The following is a 23,455-nucleotide window of genomic DNA, read 5'->3' on the forward strand; positions in this document are numbered from 1 at the left end:
TTGAGATTGGGCATGTTATCGACATTGGACCAATTTAAACATAGAGAAAGTCGTCAGCATTGGAACAGTTTTCAAATATATAGTGGCAATTTGGGAGGGGTGGAGGTTACAGAAATAGGAAAATTTCTGGGAATTACAAGCATTCAAGACATTGACACAAAAAAGGTTGGACAGAAAGACATGTTTCCTTGCTGTATGACTCTATCACATGACAAGAGACAGTGTGAGAGGGAGAATATAGAACCGAAAGATCCCAGGTTTCAATACCATCTCTTAAAGGGAGGCCTGCTTTCCCCTCTGTTGTCCTGATCCTCACTAAGACAGCACAGGCCTGGATTGATAACTGTCAACTTACGGTATTAACATAGGAAGGCTCAGTGCAGTAGAGATGTAAATTAACATGAGGTGGAGTTTGAGCCTGGGACCATCATGCTCTGTGTTTACCCTTCAACACTGTATCTGTGTCATCTCTTCTGGACCAAAGTTCGATCCCTTCAATATACTCTGCTCTGTTCACTGTGAGTGATCTTACCTCCCTGCAGGATTTACTGAAAGCTGCAGATCTCACTCTCCATCTCTTTGGATGACCGACTGTCTTCAGTGTGGTGATGGACGAGACAGGAATTGGGAATTCTGCTGAGTCAAGAGCATCCTGAGTATCTACAGGAGATAGAGAAACAGACAGAATGGGAAATTAGACTGATGCAGTGAGGGTTACACATGGAGAATGGCACTGAGTCCCACAGGGATCTGGAAAATCCCAGTCTCCATCCCTGGCCTGTGCTGCTGCTGCGTCTCCCTGGAGTGGAGAATTCTGTTGGCTCAGGATCTGGAGTAACTACAAAAGGTGCAGCCACGGGCAGCAATTAGAACCTCACAGTGACAGATACCACATGGGGAGAGACTGTGCGATATCACCAGAGTGCTGAAGGTATCAGGATCAAATCTCGGTCAGGAAGAAGGTGCACTGGGATCAGTACTCAGGGATAAGGGAGCTATCAGTGGACCAGGCAATGGTCTCGTGTTACTCTCACTAGACTGTTCATCCAGAATTTAATACCAAAGTCAGGGATACACATCTAACCGCTTAATAATACCCTTTCAGTAAGCAAATCTGTTATAGGCTTCCAGTCTGGCCTATATATGAATTCGGACCCAGAGAAATGGAATTGACGCTCAGATGCCCACTGTAATGATGTGGCAAGCCACTCAGCTCTAAGGCTGGTCAGGGTAGGCATGCGATGCTGGCCAGCCAGAGACAGCAACATCCCATGAGTGATTTAAAATCAACACTGCTGGGAGCAGTGTCCTAGCCGATCATGTCGGTAGGTTTATGGACAGGGCTTTAAACTGACATGGAGGGTGTAGGGACATAGTTCAGATGAAAGGAGCTTTCCAAATCCAAAGAGAAAATGTGAAGCCTCGGAACAGCATGGGAATGTGGCTGAAGACAAGCAGAAAAGAACAGGAAGGGACAGAGTTTAACTAAAACTGTACATTAATGAATCGGTTTGTGACAGGACATTGTGGGGAAGAGGAAATATTAATGCTGCTTTTTTTTCGAATGGACATAGTATCTACAATAAGGTAATAGACTTGTGACACAGAGAAAAATGAGACTTAGTCACCAGGCAGACGTGATTACAGTTTGAACAAAAGGTGGAACATAAATATTCAACAGTAAACAACCTTACAGGATCTCAGGCAGAATGGAAAAGCAAGATGGGAACCCTTACACTAATGGATAACAAAGGTATCACAGAGAAGGCATTTAGTCTCAGATTATGCAGCTGAATCAGCCTGAATGCAAATTCTGGGTGCCATTTGTCAAAACCACAAGCAGGAGAACAGTTTTTTATGCTGCCTTGCAGTATTTCATTGCTCATTCCTGCATTAAACAGGAATTCATTAGAAATTGTAGCAAAGGTGGTGTGATAATTTTGGAGACTTCAATCTTTGTATAATCCGGGACAAACACATTGGCAAGAGTGATATTATCCGAGATCCCCCTTGAATGTTTTTGTCAGTACTTCCTCGAATAACACATTGTGCAAATGGCTAGGAATATAACTATCTCAGATCGACTGTTGGGTGATGAAGCTGAGTGAATGAGTAATATCACACCGAGATCCTCCAAGAAATTATACCAGAATTCAAAGAGATTATGACATTTTAAAGTGACCATAAATCACACCCGAGCATCAGTAACAAAGCCTATTATACGATTTTGAGAGAGAACTGACCAAGGCAAACAGGGGAAACAGACTGAAATGTCAGGTTGTAAATGAACAGTGGAAAACATTTATAGCCAGAGAGAGCTAGAGACGTACAGCACATAAACTGACCCTTCGGTCCAACTCGTCCACGCCGACCAGATATCCTTTCCTAATCTCGTCCCATCTGCCAGCACTTGGCCCTTATCCCAATAAACCGCTTTTATTCATATACCAATCCAGATGCCTTTTGAATGCTGCGATTGTACCAGCCTCCATCACTTCCTCTGGCAGTACATTCCATACAGAACCACACTCTGCGTGAAAAGGTTGCCCCTTAAGTCCCTTTTAAATCTTTCATCTCTCACCCCAAAACTACACCCTCCATTTCTGGTCTCCACTACCCCAGGGAAAAGACGTTGTCAGTTTATCCTATCCATGCCCCTCATGATCTTATAAACCTCAAGAATGTCACCCCTTAGCCTCTGACGCTCCAGGGAAAACAGTCTCAGTCGTTTCAGCCTCTCCTGGCAGCTCAAATCCTCCAACCCTGACAACATCCTTGAAAAACTTTTTTAAACACTTTCAAGATTCAGAACATCCTTCAAATAGGAAAAAGATCAGAACTGAATGCAATATTCAAAAAGTGCCCTAACCAATGTGCTGTACAGCTGCAACATGACCTCCAAACTCCTATAATCAATGCTCTGACCAATAAAGGAAAGAATACCAAACACCTTCTTCACTATCCACTTACCTAGGTAACACTTACGGGGGCATGGGCGTGGACATGAATTGGTCGTTGAGTGTGGTCGTCGGGGCCGGTGTTGAACGTGTTTGGGGACGGGCTGAGTGTGATGTCGGACGTGTCTGGGAAGTGGGGGCAGGTGTTGGGTGGAGGGTGGTGTCGGACGGTTTTGGGGGCAGGATTCGCTGTTGGGTCAGTTTAGGGGGGGACGTTGAGAGGCAGGTGGGGGCGGTGTTGAATGCCTTTGGAGGCTAGCGGAGTTTTTGGGATCTGACAGGGTGTGGGGGCTCACTCATGGCTTGCTGCTGCCTAGTCACCTGAACAGGGAGCAGACTGGACTGAAAACTCCGAGACCCAGAGGAAAGGCATTGAATGGATTAACCGAATAATCAATTATCCGAACGAAATAGTGCCCGTCCACCTCGTTCATATAATCGAGGTTCCTCTGTAAACCATCTGGACTATAGCCTGGTGTTGTGTGAGTTTTACCTTCACCCAATCAACCCCTGCTCAATCCTGCTGAATGGTCCCAATATTGGCCCAGTTCCTGTATAAGACCTAAATCTGTCAACCTGTCTGATCTTTTTCCACAACTATGTTAAAACAAAGACAGTTGTGGTGACTGGACGCAATGTGCTTTCCGACTGATACTTCAGTCACTTGCCTGACCTCGTTTTCTGATGACAGGCCCAGTGTTGCACCCGCCTGAGTAGCGTAGTTCCATCTATATCTTGGTTTAGGAAACTTTCTTGGATACATTTTACAAATTCCACCCAGTACTGGTCTTTTACGCTCTGGGTGACACAGTCAATCCAGGGAAAGTCAAAATCTCCATCCAATAATACTCTATTATTTTTATAGGTAACTGCAAACTAACTACATATTTGCTCCTCTCGTACCCGCTGTTCTATGAGGGTCTAGAACATGATCCCAGCAGACTGACCATCCCCTCTTTGTTTCTAACTTTTATATTTATGGCCTCATTTGATTACTGCTTAACAGAATTGTCTTGATGCACAGTTGTTATGTCCTTCCTAATCAAAAGGGCAACTCCCCCTCCTCACTTACTTGCCCTTCTGTCACGCCTGTAGTTTCTTTGACTGGGAACACTGAGCTGCCGGTCCTGCCCTTCTCTCAGCCATGTTTCCATTATGGGGATAATATCCCAGTCCCCAGAGCTAATCCATGCTCTGAGCTCGTCTGCCTTACCAGTCAGGCCTCGTGTGTTGAAATAAATGCCCTTTAAACCAGATGTCTTTTCCCTCCCTCGACTGTGCCCCTGGATATCCTGAATAGGTAACTTGCTCCTGATGGCTGATGTATTTCCCTGACTTTTCGATGGTCCCTCTCTCACTCAGAGTCTCAACCCCCTGCCAAACTAGTTTAAATCCACCTGGGTAACGCTAGCAAATCTCCTGCCTGGGATCATTGCGCCCCTTTACTTCAAATGCAAACCATCTCATTTGTACAGGTCCCCTCTACCCCAGAAGAGATCCCAATGACCCAAGAACTGAAAACCCTGCCGCAATACCAGCTCCTCAGCCACACATCCATCCGGCCTACCTTTCTATTTCTATCCTCACTGGCATTTGGCACTGGTAGTAATCTCTAGATCATTGAAGTCAATATCCTGCTTTTTAAACTTCTCACCTGACTCCCTGTACACATTTCACAGGACCCCATCCCTTTGTCAACTCTGTCATGTGGACCGATGTGCACAATGACCTCTGGATGTTCACCGTCCCCCTTCATAATGTTCAATAACGACTCAGAGACTTCCTTGACCCTGGTACCTGGGAGACTTCCTTGACCCTGGTACCTGGGAGGCAGCACACCATCCTTGAGTCTCTTCTGCAGCCACACAGTCTCCTGTCTGTCCCCCTCACAACTGTGCCTCCTATCAATATCACAATGATTAGAGAGGATCTGGCAAACAGAGACAGGGAGGAACTCCCTGCAGTTGGGTCCATATTAGGAAAGTGGTGCATTTTAAAGTGATGCAGTGAGAACGCAGGCCCAGCGTGCTCCTTGTAGAGTGGATAGTAAAGGCAGCAAATCCAGAGAATACTGATCAAGTAATATCGTGAGTTGATAAAGAAAATACAGTGCAATAAAATCAGGTGAAGCCCTTCACAAGTATAGAGAGTGCAAGGGGTTGGGGAAAATGAGGGACAAACAATGGTCATGAAATATATTTGGCAGATACGATTGTGGAAAAGCCACAGGTATTTTATCGGCCTCCTGAGAGTAAGAGGATTCCCAGCGAAAGAAGAAGGCCTGTGAGAAACCAAAGGGACAATCTGTGCATGGAGCCAGAGGAAGCAGGTGAGGTCTTCAATGAATACTTCCCATCTGTATTCACACAGGAGAAAGGCATTGTAGCTGGGGATTTCAGTTGGGATGCTGAGGCTCTAGAACATGTTAAGATCAATAAGGAGGAGGAATTAAATATTTTCACAGGCAAAAAAGTGGAGAAATTCCCAATGCCCAATAAAATGTATCCCAGGCTGCTATGTCATTAAGAGAAGAACATCTGGCCATCTTCACGTGGTCTGCACGACATAGCCACAGCAAAGTATTTGCCTCCCAATTACCCTCTTCAAAGGTCGAGCCAGTTACTCAGTTCTAGGCAAGAAAGGCTGGTCAGATAGAGACACCACATCCCATATCTGATTTAATAAATAATCCATTAGGATGGTCCCACTGGAACCGTGCTGGGACCAGGGTCCTGGCTGATCATGTCAGTAGGTTTATGGACAGGACTTTAAACTGACAGAGAGGATGCTGGGACAGGGTTCAGGTGAAAGGAATTTTCCAAATCCAAAGATAAGAGGTGAAACAATGGAACAGCATGGGAGGGGACTGAAGACAAGCAGAAAGGAACAGGAAGGCACAGAGTTGAACTAAAATTTTACATCAGCGAATAGATTTGTGACAGAAAATTGTGGGAAAGAGTAAGTTATGTTTTGGTTTTAATGGGCAACGTCGCTGTAGTAAGGTAGCTGGATTTGTGACACAGCGATAAAAGAGATTTAGACACCAGGGAGACATGGATACAGGGTGAACAAAAATATTCAATGATTCACAATCTTGTAGAAACTCAGGCAAAATGGGTAATGCTAAAAATAATGGATAACAAAGGCATTACAGAGAAAGCATTTGGCTGCAGATCATGAAGGAGAGTCAGTCTGAATATAAATTCTGGCTACTATTGCCAAAGACACAAGCAACAGAACAGTTTTAGCCACTGAACAGTATTCCATTGCTCATCATTGCATTACACAGGGACTCATTGGAATTTTTTAACAAAGGCATTGTGATAATTTTGGAACACTTCAATATTTGTATAATCTGGAGCAAACACACGGTCAACATTGATATTGGATGAAGAGTTCGGTTAATTCTTTTCAGTATTTCTTTGAAAAACACATTGTGCAACTGGCTAGGGCCATAACTCTCGCAGAGCGACCGTGTGATGAAACTTATTGAATGAGTCATGTCACCGAGAGAGATCCTTCAGGGAATTGTGATAAAGTGCAGTTTAAGTAAATATAAAGTTTTAAAGTGAATCACAGAGGACAACTGCAACTAGAAACAAAACTCGTCAATTACATGTGTGTAGGAGAACTGACCAAGGTAAACAGGCTAAACAGACTGAAGCATGTGGCTGTAAATGGACAGCAGAAAACATTTGAAGGAACAGTGTACAACACTCAACAGAAAGACATTCCATTGAAACAGTATAAACCTCAGCAAGAAATCCCCACTGGTCCCGCACTCAGGACAAAAGATAAATGTGAAGTGTTCCATTTTGGTGAAACAAACCAAACCTCATACTAGATTATGAGGCTGAGAGAATCAACATAAAGTACTTAAAACCATGAAGTTAGAGAGTGTTTTAGGAGTAAATGTTAAATAGATTACAATGGGTCTGCTCGCAGGAGGAGGGCTGTGGGAAGGGGAATCATTGTCATGGTTTAATGCCACGATAGGAACAGGGAGAGGTGAATGTTCTGGAGGTGTTGAGAGTGTTACAGAGAGTGGTCAGGGCCTCAACGGTGTTACAAAGCCAGTACGGATCGTTGGAGCTGGAGGGGTTTGCAGAGGTAGGGAGGGATATATGTATTTTTATTTATTCATTCATGGGATGTGTCTGTCACTGCATGGACTAACATTCTTTGACCCCACTGCTAATTACGCAGAGGGTAGAACAGAGTCAGCCATATTGCTGTGTGTCTGGAGTCAAATGTTGGCCAGACTAGGTTACAATATTTAATGTCCTTGCTAAAAGGAAGTAAGTGAACCAGATGAGTTCTTCCTACTGATCAACAATATTTTTATGATGGCCCCACCAATGTCTTTTACAGATACAACATGACACCCAACTCTTACTCTTAATGCTCTCCCCAATGAAGGTAACCATCCCGAACGCCTGCTTCACCAGCCTGTCTACCTGTGACACCACACTCAAAGAACTGTGTACCTGCATCCCTGGGTCACTGATTGATAACACTGCCCAGGGTCCAAACATTAACTGTACAAGTCCCACCCTGGTTTGTTTCACCAAAATGGAACACTTCACATTTATCTAATTAATCTCCACCTGCTATTCTACAGCCCACTATCCCAGCAGTACTGGTCATCCTGTTGTATCATAGATTATTTTCTTCACTGTCCACTTTAGCACCAATTTCAGTGACACACAAAAACCTTACTTACCAGGAAACTAATATTCCCATCCAACCCACTTATCCAAATGACAAACAACCCTGGACCCACTACACCGCTAGTCACATGCCTCCGGTCAGAAAAACAACATGTCATCCATCACCCTCTGTCTCCTACCACAAAGCCCATTTCGTATCCAGTTCCCTAGCTCCTCCTGAATGTCATATCCTTTTTACATTGATCTGAGCTTTTTACCCAGTTTACCAGACAGAACATAGAACACAGAACAGTTCAACCCAAGACCCTGCGGCCATGATGCTATGCCAACCTTTTATCCGGTTATAAGATCAAACTAGCCTACATACCTTTCATTTTACTACTATCCATGTGTCTGTCCAAGAGTCTATTAAATGTCCCGAATGTGTCTAATTTTACTACCACCATTGGCAGTCCATCCGACCACCTACCATCTCTATCCTATTATCCATCCTCCAATCACCATAAACTTATGCCGCCTTGTAATAGCCATTTATGCCATAGGGGAAAAAGTCTCTGACTATTCACTCTCTCTATGCCTCTCATCACATTGTTGACCTCTACCAAGTCACCCCAACCCCTTCTTCACTCCAATGAAAAAAGCCTTAGCTCCCTCAACCTTTCTCCATAAAAATGCCCTCCATTCCAGGCAGCATCCTGGTAAATCCCCTATGTATGCTCTCTAAAACTTGCACACCCTTCCTGTAAAGATGGGACGAGCACTGAACACAATAATCCAAGTGTGGTCTCACCAGGATGCTATGAAGATGCAGTAAAACCTCACGGCTCTTGAAATCAATCCCCTTGCTTAGGAAAGCCAACACAACACATGACCTTTTAGCACCCTATCAACGTGCGTGGCCACTTTGAGGGATCTGTGGACATGGACGCTATGATCTCTCTGTTCCTCCACATTGCCATGTATTTTGCCTTTAAAAAATGTATTCTATATTCAGGTTCGACCTTCCAGAATGAATCACTTCACACTTTTCCAGATTGAACTCCATCTGCCACTTCAAGCCCAGCTCTGCGTCCTGTCAATGTCCCAATGCAACCTACAACAACCCTCCACATTACCCATGACTCCACCAACCTTGGTGTGATTGGCAAACTTACTAACCCGCTCTCCAACATCCACATGCACATCATTTACAAAAATCACAAAGAGCAGAGTTCCAGAGCTGATTGTTACAGAACACCTTTGGTCACTGAGTTCCAGGCTCAATACTGTCCATCTGCTGCCACTCTCTGTCTTCTCTGGGCCAACCAATCCTGTATCCAGACAGACAGATTTCCATGTATCCCAATCATCCTTCTTTTCTGAATGAGCCATCAAGGTATTCTGTCATATCCTCAAAGAATTCAATGAGGTTTGTGAGACATGACCTGCCCCTCACAAACCCATGCTGTCTCTAATTTAACTATGTCTTTCCAAGTAGTCATAAATCCTTTCTTTAGAGTCCTCGTCAATAATCTGCACACCACAAACATTAGATCAAATCTGTAATTTCCAGTATTCTACCTCCGTAACATGGCTCGGACTTTACAAATCTTCTCTCCTCTGCCATGTTCCCCAGAAGGGCACTGGAGGGTGGTGGGGCTTACAGAAATAGAGAGGAATATCAGGACAGGAGGATTTTGCAGACATTAGGAGGTTTGCAGTGCCAAAAGGAGGCTTCAGTAACTGTGAGATTTCATGGAGATGAAGGCATTTGAGGGAGGGAGGGAGGGAGGATTGTAGGGAAATGAGAGGTTTCACAGTTTAGATGTTTCGTTAAGACTTCAAGACGTTACTGAGTCGGGGAGGTTTAAGTACTGGTAGATGTCACATAAACATGGTTTTGGTTGCAATGGCAGGAAGAGGATTTAGGAAACTGGAGAGTATGGGGTCTGAACGAGGTTACACAAAAGGGAAGAATTGTCAGAAGTAGAGGTGTGTACAGAGACAGCAATGGTCTGATCTGGAGCAGAGGACCCAGATTGGGAGGGACATGGGGACTGGAGGTGGTTTCACAGGGTGGGAGGACCATAGAGCCACAGGAGGTTATAGAAATGTGGAGAGCTGTAGGGCTGACGGGTTCATGGAGTTGGGAATGCTGGGAAAGATAGAGAAGTTTACAGGGATAAGGATGTTTGTAGGACAGGGCAGGATTACACAGACGGACTGTTTTAGGGAGCTGAGCAGATTACAGAGATAAAGATGTTTGTATCATCTGGCGGAACAAACAGAGATATGGAGGGTCATCGTGACTGAACATGTTTATAGATATAGGAAGGCCATGGTTCTGGGGGTTATTTAGACATGGAGGATGTGGAATCTGGATTCTTTTTTGAGAGATTGGGTAGCAAGTTTGGTTGGAGACAGTTTCACAGAAAATGGAGCATAGCAGAAACAGGAGGATGTTCCTGCGGAAGGGAGGGTTCGAGTGGAGAGTGATGTTTACACAGATGGGGGTAAGAGCTGGAGAAGGTTATGGAGATGAGTAAATGTTTGGAGATACAAGAGGAGCTTACATTGACAGTGTGGGTGATAGTGACGGGAGGATGTTACACTGTTAATGAGTCTTGTCGGAACAGGATCGGGAGACGCACAGGCATTGGAGTGGGATCTACAGATCGGGAGTGTTGCAGGGACCTGAGAGGATAACACAGATAGGGATGGTGGTAAGGTTTCCACAGACTGATGGCGTTTTAGGGACTGGAAGAGGTTTGGTAGATAGGGAGGCCTGGAAGAGCTGCAAGAACTTATGGAGAGTTGAAGAGTTTGAGCAGTTTACAGAGGGAGGGTTCTCCGACAGGAGTAGGTCACAGATAGTGAGATTTATGTGGCCTGAGAAAGTTAAAGAGAGGGTATTTTTCGGGACTGGAAGATATCACACTGACAGGGACAGTTGAAGAGACTGTAGCAAAAATGCATGGAGAAGGTTAGACAGATAGGGAGGTGAGTAGGGACTGAAGATGAATACACAAACATGGAGGGTTGTATTTTTAGATGGAGCTTAGAAGGGTAGGACTGGTGTAGGGATTTACACGGATAGAGAAGATTGTGTCTTTGGAGAAGGTTACAATGATACAGACAGTGTTAGGGAGTGTTTAATGGACTACAGAGGAGCTCAGAGAGAATGTATTATGGGGAGTGGAGGAGATTACAGACACAGAGATGGCTGTCGAGTTGAAAAGATTGTCTACAGATCCTCGGTGCTGTATGGCTGAATGGAAGTTACAATAATAAGGGTTACCTACACTAAATTACTTTTTTGATATCGAGAAAGTGTTAGAACGGGATTGTCAAAAGGAAGTATAGACAGTCCAGATGAGTTTACAGAGATAGAAATGTTTTGGGGGCTTTCAGGATGGAACAGTGATTAGGAGTGCTGTCACGAATGGCAATATTTATAGAGAGGGTTCTAAAAGCAGGAAGAGGTGACAGTCATATCTATCGTGGTAAGGACTGGAGAAGCTTACATCGCCAAGGAGTGTTTTAGAATCTGTTGGAGATTACACATATAAGGAGAGTATTGGGGATGAGGCAAGGTCCAAGAGACAGAGATGGTTGACAGGACTAGACAATAGCCTGGATAGAATCTCCACAGTGTGGAAAAAGGCCATTAGGCCCATCAAGTCCACACCAACCCCTCTAAAGAGCATCCTAACCAGACCCATTCCTCTCCCGGTACAATAAACCCTGCATTCCTCATGGTGAACTCTCCTAAACCACACTTGCCTGAATACTACAGTCAATTTATGATGGCCAATGACGTATCGTGCAAATCTTGGATATGGCAGGAAACCAGAGTACCCGGAAGAAACCCACACAGTCGTGGGGAGAACATGCAAAGTCCACACAGACAGTCGGCCAAGGCTGGAATTGAAGCCAGGTTCCAGGCACAGTGAGGCTGATTATATAGAGCACTGCAGAGATTGGACTAGGTCACAAAGTTCACAAGGGTTTATTGGAACAGAAGGAAAATATAGTCAGGAACAGGAGAAGCTTACATAGATGGTGTCCATGAGCGGGCCTGGAGGAGGTTAACGCAATAGGGATGGTTGTGCATTCTCTCGACAATTATAGGTAGGGACGGTTGGGGAGACTGGATGAAGTTAGTCATACTCAGAGTTTTACACTCTGAGTAATGGCAGATGGAGTTTACTTCTGATCACTGTGAGGTAATGCACTGTGGGAAGTCTCATAAGCGAACGATATACATCATGAAGGGTAGGTCCTCCTGGCGAACTGAGTAACACCGGGACCTTAGTAGGCAAGTCCCTGGATGTCTGAAGGTGTCAGCACAGGTTGACAGGGTGGGAAGACACCTGAACTGGGAGCAGGAGGGGGACCCATATCCTGATGGGGCGAATTGTTACAGATGCTTGAGAGGATATCATCTAATCTGGCAGGGTGTTGCACCTTAAACATTCATAAGGCCAGAAAGAAGATTGAGGTTGGTGAAGTTAAAGACAGCAATTTCAGCAGACAAGGCAAGCAAGAACATAGTAGGAAATGGGGGAGGGTGAACTGATGAGTAAACTGCATTTATTTCAATGCAAGGGGCCTGACAGCTAAGGAAGATGAACTCAGGGCATGGATTGGAACATGGGACTGGGAGATTATAGTTATTACAGAAACACAGCTGATGGAGGGACAGGACTGTCAGTTCATTGTTTCAAGGTGGAGATGCTACAGGACGCATCGAAGGGGAGGCTAGAGAGGACGTGTGGTGGTGGGTTTTCATTGCATGAATCATTACAGCAGTACTTAGAGAGGATATTCCTGTGGGATCACCCAGTGAAGCTATGTTAGTGGAACTGAGAAATAAGAATGGGTCATCACTCTGACACAATTGTCCTACTGACCCCGAATAATCAGTGGCAGACTGAGGAACAAACATATCAGGAGATCTCAAATATCAATCATAATAATAGGGCTGTTATGGTTGGGGTTTTTAAACTTTCCAAACCTAGACTGGGACTGCCAGTGTTCAGTGTTTGTAAGGGAGGAATTTGGTAATTGTGTTCCAGAAAACTCCCAATCAATATGTAAATGGCCTGAAAAGAGAAAGGAGCAAAACCTGACCTCCCCTTGGGGAAACAAGATCGGGAAAGGGACTGAGGTGTGAGTGGGAAAGCATTTTGCCAAAGTGACTCAAGTCTATTAATTTGAAAATAGCGATGGAAAAGGACAGGGCTGGTCCACAGGTTCAAGTTATAAAATGGGGCCAGACTAATCTTGATAATATTAGCCAGGAACTTTCAAAAGGTGATTGGCTGGTCTGTTTACAGGGAAAGGGAAGTCTGGCAAGTGAGAATATTTTAAAAGTGAGATAAACTGATCGATCAGCACCAGAATGTTCCTGTTTGTGTGCAGGACAATGCTGACAGCATTCGGTAACACTGGCTGTCTACTGAGGGTCTGGTCAAGGAAAAGAGGGAACATGTCAGGTATAGTCAGCTGGATCAAGGGAATCCCTGAGGATCACAGGGTCTTTAGCAATACACTTTGGGTAGAAATCAGGAATGCAGAAAGGGTTCATGAAATAGCCTCAGCAGAGAATGATAAGGAGAATCCAAAAGTGATTGTATAAATATATTAAGTAAAAGAGTAACTTGAGACAGAATCGTGTCCCTTAAAGATCAATGAGACCATTGATGTGTGGAACCGCAGGATATGGCAAAGACCTTAAACACATTTTTTTTTACTCCAGAACTTATTGTGGACAAAGACTGGGGAACTCAGGGAACAAGAGTAATACGTTAGAAAACATTTGGAGTTCTCTGCAATTCCAGCATCCCCGCTATAGGAAGGAGGTTGTGAAAGTTAAAAGTGTTCCGAAAAGATTAACAAAATGTTGCCAGGGTTGTTGCTGAATAAGTTGGGGTTATTTTCCCTGGAGCATCGGAGACTGAGGGGTGACCTGACAGAGGTTTGTATAAACATGAGGGGTATGGATTAGGTAAACAGTCAAGGTCTTTTCCCACGGGTTCGAGAGTCCAAATCTAGAGAGCATAGGTTTAAGGTTGAAGGGGAAAGGTTTAAACGGCACTGAAGGGACAGCTCTTTTTATGCACACGGTGATGTATGTATAGAATGAGCTGAGAGAGAAAGTAGCAGATACTGATACTATGACAACATTTAAAAGGTATCTGGATGGGGATATGAATAATAAGGGTTTAGAGGTACATGGGCCTAATGCTGGTAAATGGGATGGATGTATTTAGATCTTCTGGTCAGCATAGATGAGTTGGACCAAAGGGTCTGTTTCCATGCTACCCATCTCTATGACTTAAAAAGAGTGCATGTTATAGGAGAGGTGGTGCTGGAGATTTTACAACACAAATGAATGGAAAGACCAAGGACCTGATTAAGTGTATCATAGGACATTGTGCGATGCTAGGGAAGAAATTGTGGAGCCGCGAGCAAAGATATTTGTACCATTGACAGCCATGTGTGATGTGCTGGAAAGGCTGGAGACTGGCATAGTGGGCAGTGAAGGAGGTATTTTTGAGATTACAAAGGGATCTTGATGAAATGGGTCAATGGGCTGAAAAACTGTAGATGATATTCAATCAGAATAAATGCGAGGTAATGCACTTGGTAAAATAAACAAGGGTAGAGCTTATACAATTAATGTTCGGGTCTCGGTTAGTGTTTTGGAGCAGAGGGACCTCCGGGTTCAGGTACAGAAATCTTGAAGTTTGCATCACAGGATGGAAAAGACAGTGCTTGGCATGCCTGACTATTGCTCAGTCCATTGAGTGGAGGATTTGGGACGTCATGTTGAGATTGTGCAGGCATTTATGAGGCCTCTTCTGCAATACTCTGTCCATTTCTGGTCGCCCAGTTATAAGGAGGATATTATTAAGCTGCAGGGTGTTCAGCAGAGATTTACCAGGACATTGTTGGATATGGAAAGCTTGAGTTCTGAAAAATGGCTGGACAGGCTGAGTCTTTTTTTCACTGGAGCCTGGAGTTTGGGATGTGATGTTATAAAAGTTTATTTTTAAAAATGAGCTATAGATCGATTTAATGGTAGTTGCCTTTTCCGTAGGATGGCGGAGTCTCAAGAGGAGGGACCACATTTTTCAGGGTAGAAGAGAGAGATGTTCAGAAAAAAGACATGGCGGCAAATTGTTACACAGAGGATGTTTTGATTGTGGAATGAACTTCCTGAGGAAGGGTGGATGTGGTTACAATTACAACGTTTAAAAGACAGAGATACTAATCGAATACTTTGCATCAATCTTTACAGGGGAAAAGGATACGGAAGATATAGAATGTAGGGAAATAGATGGTGACACCTTCCAAAATGTCCATATTACAGAGGAGCAAGTGCTGGACGTCTTGAAATGCATAAAGGTGGATAAATTCCCAGGACCTAATTGGGTGTACCCTCGACCTCTGTGGGAAGCTGGAGAAGTGATTACTGGGCCTTTTGTTGATTATTTGTATCATCAATACTGACAGGTGAGGTGCCGGAAGACTGGAGGTCGGCTGACGTGGTGCCACTGTTTAAGAAGAGTGGTATGGAGAAGCCAGGGAATTATAGAGCAGTGAGCCTGACGTCGGTGGTGGGCAAGTTGTTGGAGGGAATCCTGAGGGACAGGATGGACATGTATTTGGAAAAGCAAGGACTGATTAGAGATAGAGATTTGTGCGTGGGAGATCATGTCTCAGAAACTTGATTGAGTTATTTGAAGAAGTATCAAAGAGGATTGAAGAGGGCTGAGCGGTAGATGTGATCTATATGGACTTCAGTAAGGCGTTCGACAAGGTTCTCAATGGGAGACTGATTAGCAAGATTGGATCTCATGGAATTCAGGGAGAACTAGCCATTTGGATACAGAACTGGCTCAAAGGTAGAAGACAGAAGGTGGTAGTGGCGGTTTGCTTATCAGACTGGAGGTCTATGACCAGTGGAGTGCTACAAGGATTGGGCCTAAGACTAGTGAATGGCCAAAGGTGAGGGAGTCCAAAACTCGAGAGTACAAACGGGACGTGAGAGAGCAAAGATTTAAAGAGGGAGCTAAAGGGCAACATTATCCACAGAGGATGGTACACAGACTGCCAGGGGAACATGGGCGAAACAAGAACAATGACAACATGGAAAAGACATTTGGGCAGGTACATGGAGGGGAGAAGGTTTGAAGAGCTAAGGGCCGAACGCAGGCAAATGAGACTCATTCATTATAGCAAACTTGGAGAGCATTGATGAGTTGTACCACAGGTTCTGTTTCCGTGCTGTATCACTCTGAATCCAGTTAAAGAGGATTACAGTACAGAAATAAAGCATGTTGTAGACACTGAAGCTATTTATGGCGATAAAAATGGTAGTCTCGAATGCAGTACATTTAAAATATGTAGAGGACTATCGGGAAGGTAGGTAGTTACAGCGACAAGAACGATTATCGGAGTTAAAAATTACTGAAGACACTGGTGCAGAAGCCATGCCATAGGCACAGAGTAGCAGAGTAGTGAGTCTTAGCACACTGATGGAGGGAGAACACAGAACAGAAAGATCCCAGGCAGCATTGCCAACCTCTCGTCGGAGCCCTACTCTCCCCTCTGCTGTCCTGATGCTCACTGAGACAGCACAGGTCTGGATTGATAACTATGAACTCCCCATGCTGTCTCAGTGCAACGTAAATTAAAGTAGAGGTGGTGATTGAGTCTGGGGTGTGTCTGTACTGTACTGTGCTCCCCATCCAGCACTGTATCTATGTCATGTCCTGTTCGCGATGTTTGGATCTCTATCATCGCTCCCTGCTCTGTGCACTCTGAGTGATCTTACCTCACTGCAGGATTTATTGAAGCCTCCACATCTCCCTTCCCTTTGTCTCTCTGGCTGACCAACCATCTTCATTGAGGTGTTGGACGAGACCCCCAGCAATTGGGATGTCTATTGAGTCAGGAACTTCCTAAATACCTACAGGAGACAAAGAAATAAACAGAATAGAAAATTAGACTGATGCGGTGAGGGTGACACTTGAAGAATGGAAATGAGCCCCATAGATATCTGGAAAATTCCACTCCATCCCTGAGTTGTGCTGTTGCATTTCTCTGGAGTGGAGAATTCTGTTGGCTCAGGATCTGGAGTAACTGGAAGAGCGGGAGGCGCTGACAGAGGCAGCAATTAGACCCACACAGTGAGGGATATCACATGGAGAGAGACTGAGTGATATCACCAGAGTGCTGCAAGACTTCAGGATCACACAGTCATGGTGGAAGAATGGGTTTAGCTTCATGATGCTCTGGTATCAGTGTTCAGGGATGATCAACCAGTGAGCAGGCGAAGTGATGGCCGAGTGGTATTATTGCTAGAGTATGTGTCCAAAATCTCAGCTAATGTTCAGGGGGAAGATGGTTTAAATCGCACCATCAGAAATGGTGGAGTTTAAAATTAATAATTTCAAAAATAGTAATTCACAATCTATAAATAAATATGAAACCATTGTTGATGTACAAAAAAAAACCAAATACTTGTCCTTTAGATAAGGAGATCTGCTCATCATCACGTGGTCTACACGACATGCCCACAGCAAAGTGTTTGCCTCTCAATTACCCTCTGAAATTGCTGAGCAAGTTAGTTAGCTCGAAGGCAGCTAGGGCTGGGCAAGAAAGGCTGGTCAGCCAGGGGCACCCACATCCCATACCTGATTTAATAAATAGTGCATTAGGATGGTCCCACTGGAACTGTGCTGGAACCAGTGTCCTGGCCAATCATGTCGGTAGGTTTATGGACAGTGCTTTAAACTGACAGAGAGGATGCAGGGGAAGGGTTCAGGTGAAAGGAGCTTTCCAAATGCAAAGAGAAAAGGTGGAGTATGGGAGCAGCATGGGAATGTGACTGAAGACAAGCAGAAATGAACAGGATGGGACAGAGTTTAATTACATCAGGGAATGTACATCAGGGAATCGGTCTGTGACGGGAAATTGTTGGAAAGAGTAAATTATGTTTTTTTTTGGAATGGATAAAGTCGCTTCAATAAGGTAGATTGATTTGTGACACAGAGATAAAAGAGATTTAGACACCAGAGAGACATGCATACAGGGCGAACAAAAGGTGGGCATAAATATTCAATGGATCACCACCTTGTGCAAACTCAGGCAAAATGGGCAACGCTAACAATAATGTATAACAAAAGCATTACAGAGAAATCATTTGACCTCAGATCATCAAGTAGAGTCAGTCTGAATGTAAATTCTGGCTACTACTTGCCAAAGACACAAGCAGCAGAACAGGTTTAGCCACCGAACTGCATTCCATTGCTCATCACTGCATTAAACAGGAACTCATTGGAATTTTTTAACAAAGGCATTGTGATAATTTTGGGAAACTTCAATATTCACATAATCTGGACAGTCATACTGACAACAGTGATATTGGAAGAGGAGTTCAGAAAATTATTTTTTCGGTGTTATTTTCACTAACAAATTGTGCAATTGGCTAGGGACATAACTATCTCAGAGCGACCGTTGTGTGATGAAACTTAGTGAATGAGCAATGTCACCTGGAGAGGTCCTCTGGGAGGTTGTGATAAAGTGCATTTTAAAGAAATATACAGTTTTAAAGTGAATCACAGAAATGATACACTACAAATAGAAACAAAAACAGCCAATTACATGGGTTTGCGATGAGAACTGCCCATGGCAATGAGGCGAAAGAGACTGAAATATGTGCCTGTAAATGAACAGTTTGAAGGAACAGTGTAAATCACTCAACAAAAGAACATTTCACTGAAACAGACAAAATCTCAGCAAGAAATTCCCAACAGCCCCTCATTCAGGACAAAATTGATAATTAGATTATGAGACTTCGAAGATCACCAAAAAGTATTTAAATTCCTGAAGTGAGAGAATGTTTTATGGGTAAGTGTTAAAGGGATTGCAAAGGGTCTGCTAGCAGGAGTTTGGCAGTGGGAATAGGAATCATTGTACGGATTTAATGTCACAAAAGGAAAAGGGAGAGGTGAATGTGCTGGAGGGGGTGAGAGTGTTACAGAGAGTGGTCACGACCTGAACGGTGTAACAAAACCAGTACGGATTGCTGCAGCTGGAGGGGTTTGCAGAGGTAGGGAGGGACATATGTATTTTTATTTATTCATTCATGCGATGTGGGTGTCACTGCTAATTAAACAGGGGACAGCTCAGAGTCAGCCATGTTGCAGTGGGTCTGGAGTCACATGTTAGCCAGGCCAAGTTAGAATGTCAGATGTTCTACACAAAAAGGAGGTCAGTGAACCAGATGAGTTCTTCCCACTGATCAACAATGCTTTTATGGTGGCCTGACCAATGTCTTGTACAGATACAACATGACGTCTCAACTCCTACTCTTAATGCTCTGCCCAGTGAAAGAAATCATCAAAAATGCCTTCTTCACCTGCCTGTCTATCTGTGACACCACTTTGAAAGAACTGTGTACCTGGGTCACTGATTGACAACATGACCCAGGGCTCTAACATTAACTGTACAAGTAACACCCAGGTTTGTTTCACCAAAATGACACACTTCACATTTATCTAATTAAACTCCACCTGTTGTTCTTCAGCCCACTATCCCAGCAGTACACTTCATCCTGTTGTATCACAGAAAACATTCATCACTGACCAGTTTACCACCATTTCACCAAAAAACTTACTTAACTTACTTAACAATATTCCCATCCAAACCATTTATCCATATGACAAACAACAGGGGACCCACTCCACCGCTGGTCACATGCCTGCAGTCAGCATAACAATATGTCTCCCATCACCCTCAGTCTCCTACCATCAAACCCAATTTTCTGTCCAGTTGACTAGCTCCTCCTGAATGCCATATCCTTTTACACTGATCTGAGCTTATTACCCAGCTTTCCATACGACATGTAGAATACAGAACAGTATGGAACAAGACCCTTCAGTCATGATGATACGTCAATCTTTTATCCGACCGTAAGATTTTAAAAAAGTGGCAGAGAGAGTTTAATTCAGATAAATGCGAGGTGCCGCATTTTGGGAAAGCAAATCTTAGCAGGACTTAAACACTTAATGGTAAGGTCCTAGGGAGTGTTGCTGAACCAAGAGACCATGGGGTTCAGGTTCATAGCACCTTGAAAGTGGAGTCGCAAGTAGATAGGATAATGAAGAAGGCGTTTGGTATGCTTTCCTTTATTGGTCTGAGTATTGAGTACAGGAATTAGGAGGTCGTGTTGCGACTGTACAGCATATTGGTTAGGCCATTGTTGTAATTATGGTCTCCTTACTATTGGAAAGATGTTGGGAAACTTGAAAGCGTTCAGATAAGATTTACAAGTATGTTGCCAGGGTTGGAGGATTTGAGCTACAGGGAAAGGCTGAACCGGCTGGGGCTTTTTTCATTGGAGTGTCGGAGTCTGAGGGGTGACCTTATGGAGGTTTACAAAATTATGAAGGGCATGGATAGGGTAAATAGACAAAGTAGTTTCCCTGTGGTTGGGAAGTCCATAGGTTTAGGATAAGAGGGGAAAGATATAAAAGAGACCTAAGGGGCAACTTTTTCACACAGAGGGTGGTACGTGTATGGAATGAGCTGCCACAAGAAGTGGTGGAGGCTGGTACAATTGCAACATTTAAGAGGTATTTGGATGGGTATATGAATATGAAGGGTTTGGAGGGATATGGACCAGGTGCTGGCAGGTGGAACTCGATTGGGTTGGGATATCTGGTCGGCATGGACGGATTGAACGGGAGTGTCTGTTTCCATGTTGTACATCTCTATTACTCTAACTTCCATTCCCTTCATTTTATTATCATCCATGTGTCTATCCAGAAGAATATTAAATGTCCCTAATGCATCGAATTTTACCGCCACCGCTGGCAGTGCATTCCACATACCCCACTCTATATGTAACGAACCTGCCTCTGAGATCTCCCCTTAACCATCTGCTAATCACCGGAAAATTATAACCCCTTGTAATAGCTATTTATGCCAGGGTAAAAGGATCTCTCTCTATTCACTCTATCTATGACTCTCATCACCTTGTTCACCTCTGCCATGTCACCCCTCATCCTTCTTCACTCCAATGAGAATAGCTTAGCTCCTCTGTCTCACCTGTCTCCCCGTGTCTGCGTGGGTTTCCTCCGGGTGCTTCGGTTTCCTCCCACAGTCCAAAGATGTGCAGGTCAGTTGAATTGGCCATGCTAAATTACCCGTAGTGTTGGGTAGGGGTAGATGTAGGGGTATGGGTGGGTTGCGCTTCGGCGGGGCGGTGTGGACTTGTTGGGCCGAAGGGCCTGTTTCCACACTGTAAGTAATCTAATCTAATCTAATCTAAAAAAAAATTCCCCATGTAATTTCCTGGCTTTTCCCTGCAGCCCTTATGTGATAGAACAGCATTAGCCGCCCTCCAGTCTTCCAACACCTCACTGTGTCTGATGATAATATAAATATATCTGTTAGAGAAACTGCAATCTCTTCCCTAGCTTCCATTAATATTCTAGGATCGACCTAATGAGCTGCTGAGGATTGATCTACCTTTATTTGTTATAAGATTTCAGCAATTTCTCTTCTCTTGTGGGGATTCTTTCCAAGACACCACTGTTTATTTCCCCAAGTTCCCGAGCTTCCATGTCTTTCGCCACAGTAAATACTGACAAGATTATTTTGTCTAATATCTCACCCATCTCCACTGGTTCCACACATGGGTGACCTTATTGATCTTTAAGGGGCCCTATTCTCTACCAAGTTACTCTTTAGCCCTTATTGAAACTTGCGTTAAGGCTTCTGATAAATGAAATACACCATATCCCCCGTACAACCACACCCTCCTACACCCTTACAATTCTGCCACTTATATTCACACCAACAAATTAAATTCAACAGGCTCAAAAACAAATTCTCTTTCAATCAATTGGCTTTCTAAGTGGCCAGTTATTGTATATTGATATATCCTTTCTAACAATTTCCGTATGCTCCCGACTTACTGTCAGGCTAACACTATTTGGTTTCAGAATAACAGCAGAAAGGGTTGAGTGAGTTCTTGTTTATCAATCTGAAAAAGGTAGCTTACAGGGTCAGCAGGTAATAGAGAAGGCAAATCAAACGCTGCCATTTATTACAGAGGGAATGGAGTCTAAAAAATGGGCAGGTCTAGCTAAAACTATGCAAGGTACAATTCAGACCACACCTCGAATATGGTGAACAGTGTGAGTGCCTGAAGGAAAGGCATTGGAGGCAGGTCAGAGAAGGTTCACTCGGCTAATCCTTGGAATGCAGGGATTTTCTAAAGAGAAGAGGTGGAGGACGTGGAGGTTGAATCCATTGAAGTTTAGATAATGAGAGAGGAATGGAATGAAACATCCAAGATTCTGAGGGGTTCTGATCGGGCAGATGCTGGGAAGTTAGAAAATAGAACAGTAAAGCACAGCAACAGGCCCTTCGGCCCACCACGTCTATGCTGTCCAAGATACTATTCTAACTCATACCATCTGCCTGCACATGGTCCATATCAGTCTATTCTCTGCCTGTTCATGTTTCTGTTTGAATCCCACTTCAAAACTTAACTCATTTCTGCTTCTACGACCTCCCTCGGTAACATCGACTCTCTATGTGAAAAAAAACACTTGCCTCATACATCTCGTTTAAACTTCCTCTGTCTCACCTTAAACCTATGCACTCTCGTATTTGAAATTTACACATTGGAAAAGAGATTCTGACTATCTACATTATCTATCCCTGTTCCAAATGTTATATTCCTGTATCTGGTCACCTGTCAGCCTCTGATACTCTCACTAAACAATCCAACTTTGTTTAATTTCCTCTTACACCTAACACACCCTTAAAAACCCTAACACAGGCAACGTGCTGATAAACCCCTTTTGCACCCTCTCCAAAGCCTCCCCATCCTTTCTATTGTGTGGAGGTGAGAACTGCACACAGTACTCCAAGTGTTGCCAAACAAACAGTTTATACAATTACAAAACAGATGCAAGAAACTATACTCAACATTGTGACTGATGAAGGCTAGTACTCCATTTGCTGTCTTTCCATTCTGAAACACTGTAGTTGCCATTTTCTGGGAGTTACTGACTTGCACCAAGATCCTTCTGTATACCAATATCCCTCAGTATGCTAACGTTCTTCCTGAATTGGACATCATCTCACACTTGTCCAGACTAAACTCAATTTGCCATTTCTGTCTATCTCTCCAACTGTTCTGTAACCTCCTGCAGATGTCAATGAATCAGGGAAACAAGGGTTTTGTGGAAAAGGCAGGAAAGTAGAGTTGAACAGTATCAGATCAGCCATGATCTGATTGAAGGACAGAGCATACTCAATGGGCCAAATGGTCTCATTCCCCTCCTACATCTCGTGGTCTGAGCACAAACTCAATATATCCTGCATAATATAATGGGTCTCTGCTCACAGAACCCCTTTAAAATGAGATTATTGGATATTTATTAGTACACAGCATTTGATCTACAAATATGATATGTCATAGAAAACCATCTCACATCCAATCCAGGATTCCTGATACTCATTGCTGTATCAGTCGGCATGGAGACCACTGCCACACACAGTTACTGTACTGCCCTTGCCATAAGTACATTCAGTGTCCCGACTGTAACCATATTGACATTCCCATCACTGTTTGGTGCCTACAAAAGAATTCCTGCTAACGGTTGCTGCTGCTTGTTTATTCTCAGCTCCACTTTTCATATTCAGATCCACATGACTGCATTAACCTCATCCTTCCTTCACAACTTGTTGGCTTTTTGCCTAGTTTGCTTATTGGGACTAGTTTGGGTAGGGCTATCTGCTCAGCATGGGTGGGTT

The 23,455-nt window shown here is 43.9% G+C and overlaps 1 long non-coding RNA gene across 1 annotated transcript in view; it reads right to left on the reverse strand.

The window, feature by feature from the left end:
• Window positions 1-23,455, reverse strand: part of LOC140453721 (uncharacterized) — a 42,995-nt gene that overhangs the window by 7,682 nt on the left and 11,858 nt on the right. The window contains exons 2-3 of the long non-coding RNA XR_011952471.1: window positions 16,452-16,586; window positions 533-660 (exon numbers count right to left, since the gene is read on the reverse strand). This is a non-coding gene — a long non-coding RNA (uncharacterized lncRNA). The remainder of the gene's footprint in view (window positions 1-532; window positions 661-16,451; window positions 16,587-23,455) is intronic.

Source organism: Chiloscyllium punctatum, chromosome 27 (genome assembly GCF_047496795.1).
Source record: "Chiloscyllium punctatum isolate Juve2018m chromosome 27, sChiPun1.3, whole genome shotgun sequence".
Taxonomy (NCBI): Eukaryota; Metazoa; Chordata; class Chondrichthyes; order Orectolobiformes; family Hemiscylliidae; genus Chiloscyllium; species Chiloscyllium punctatum.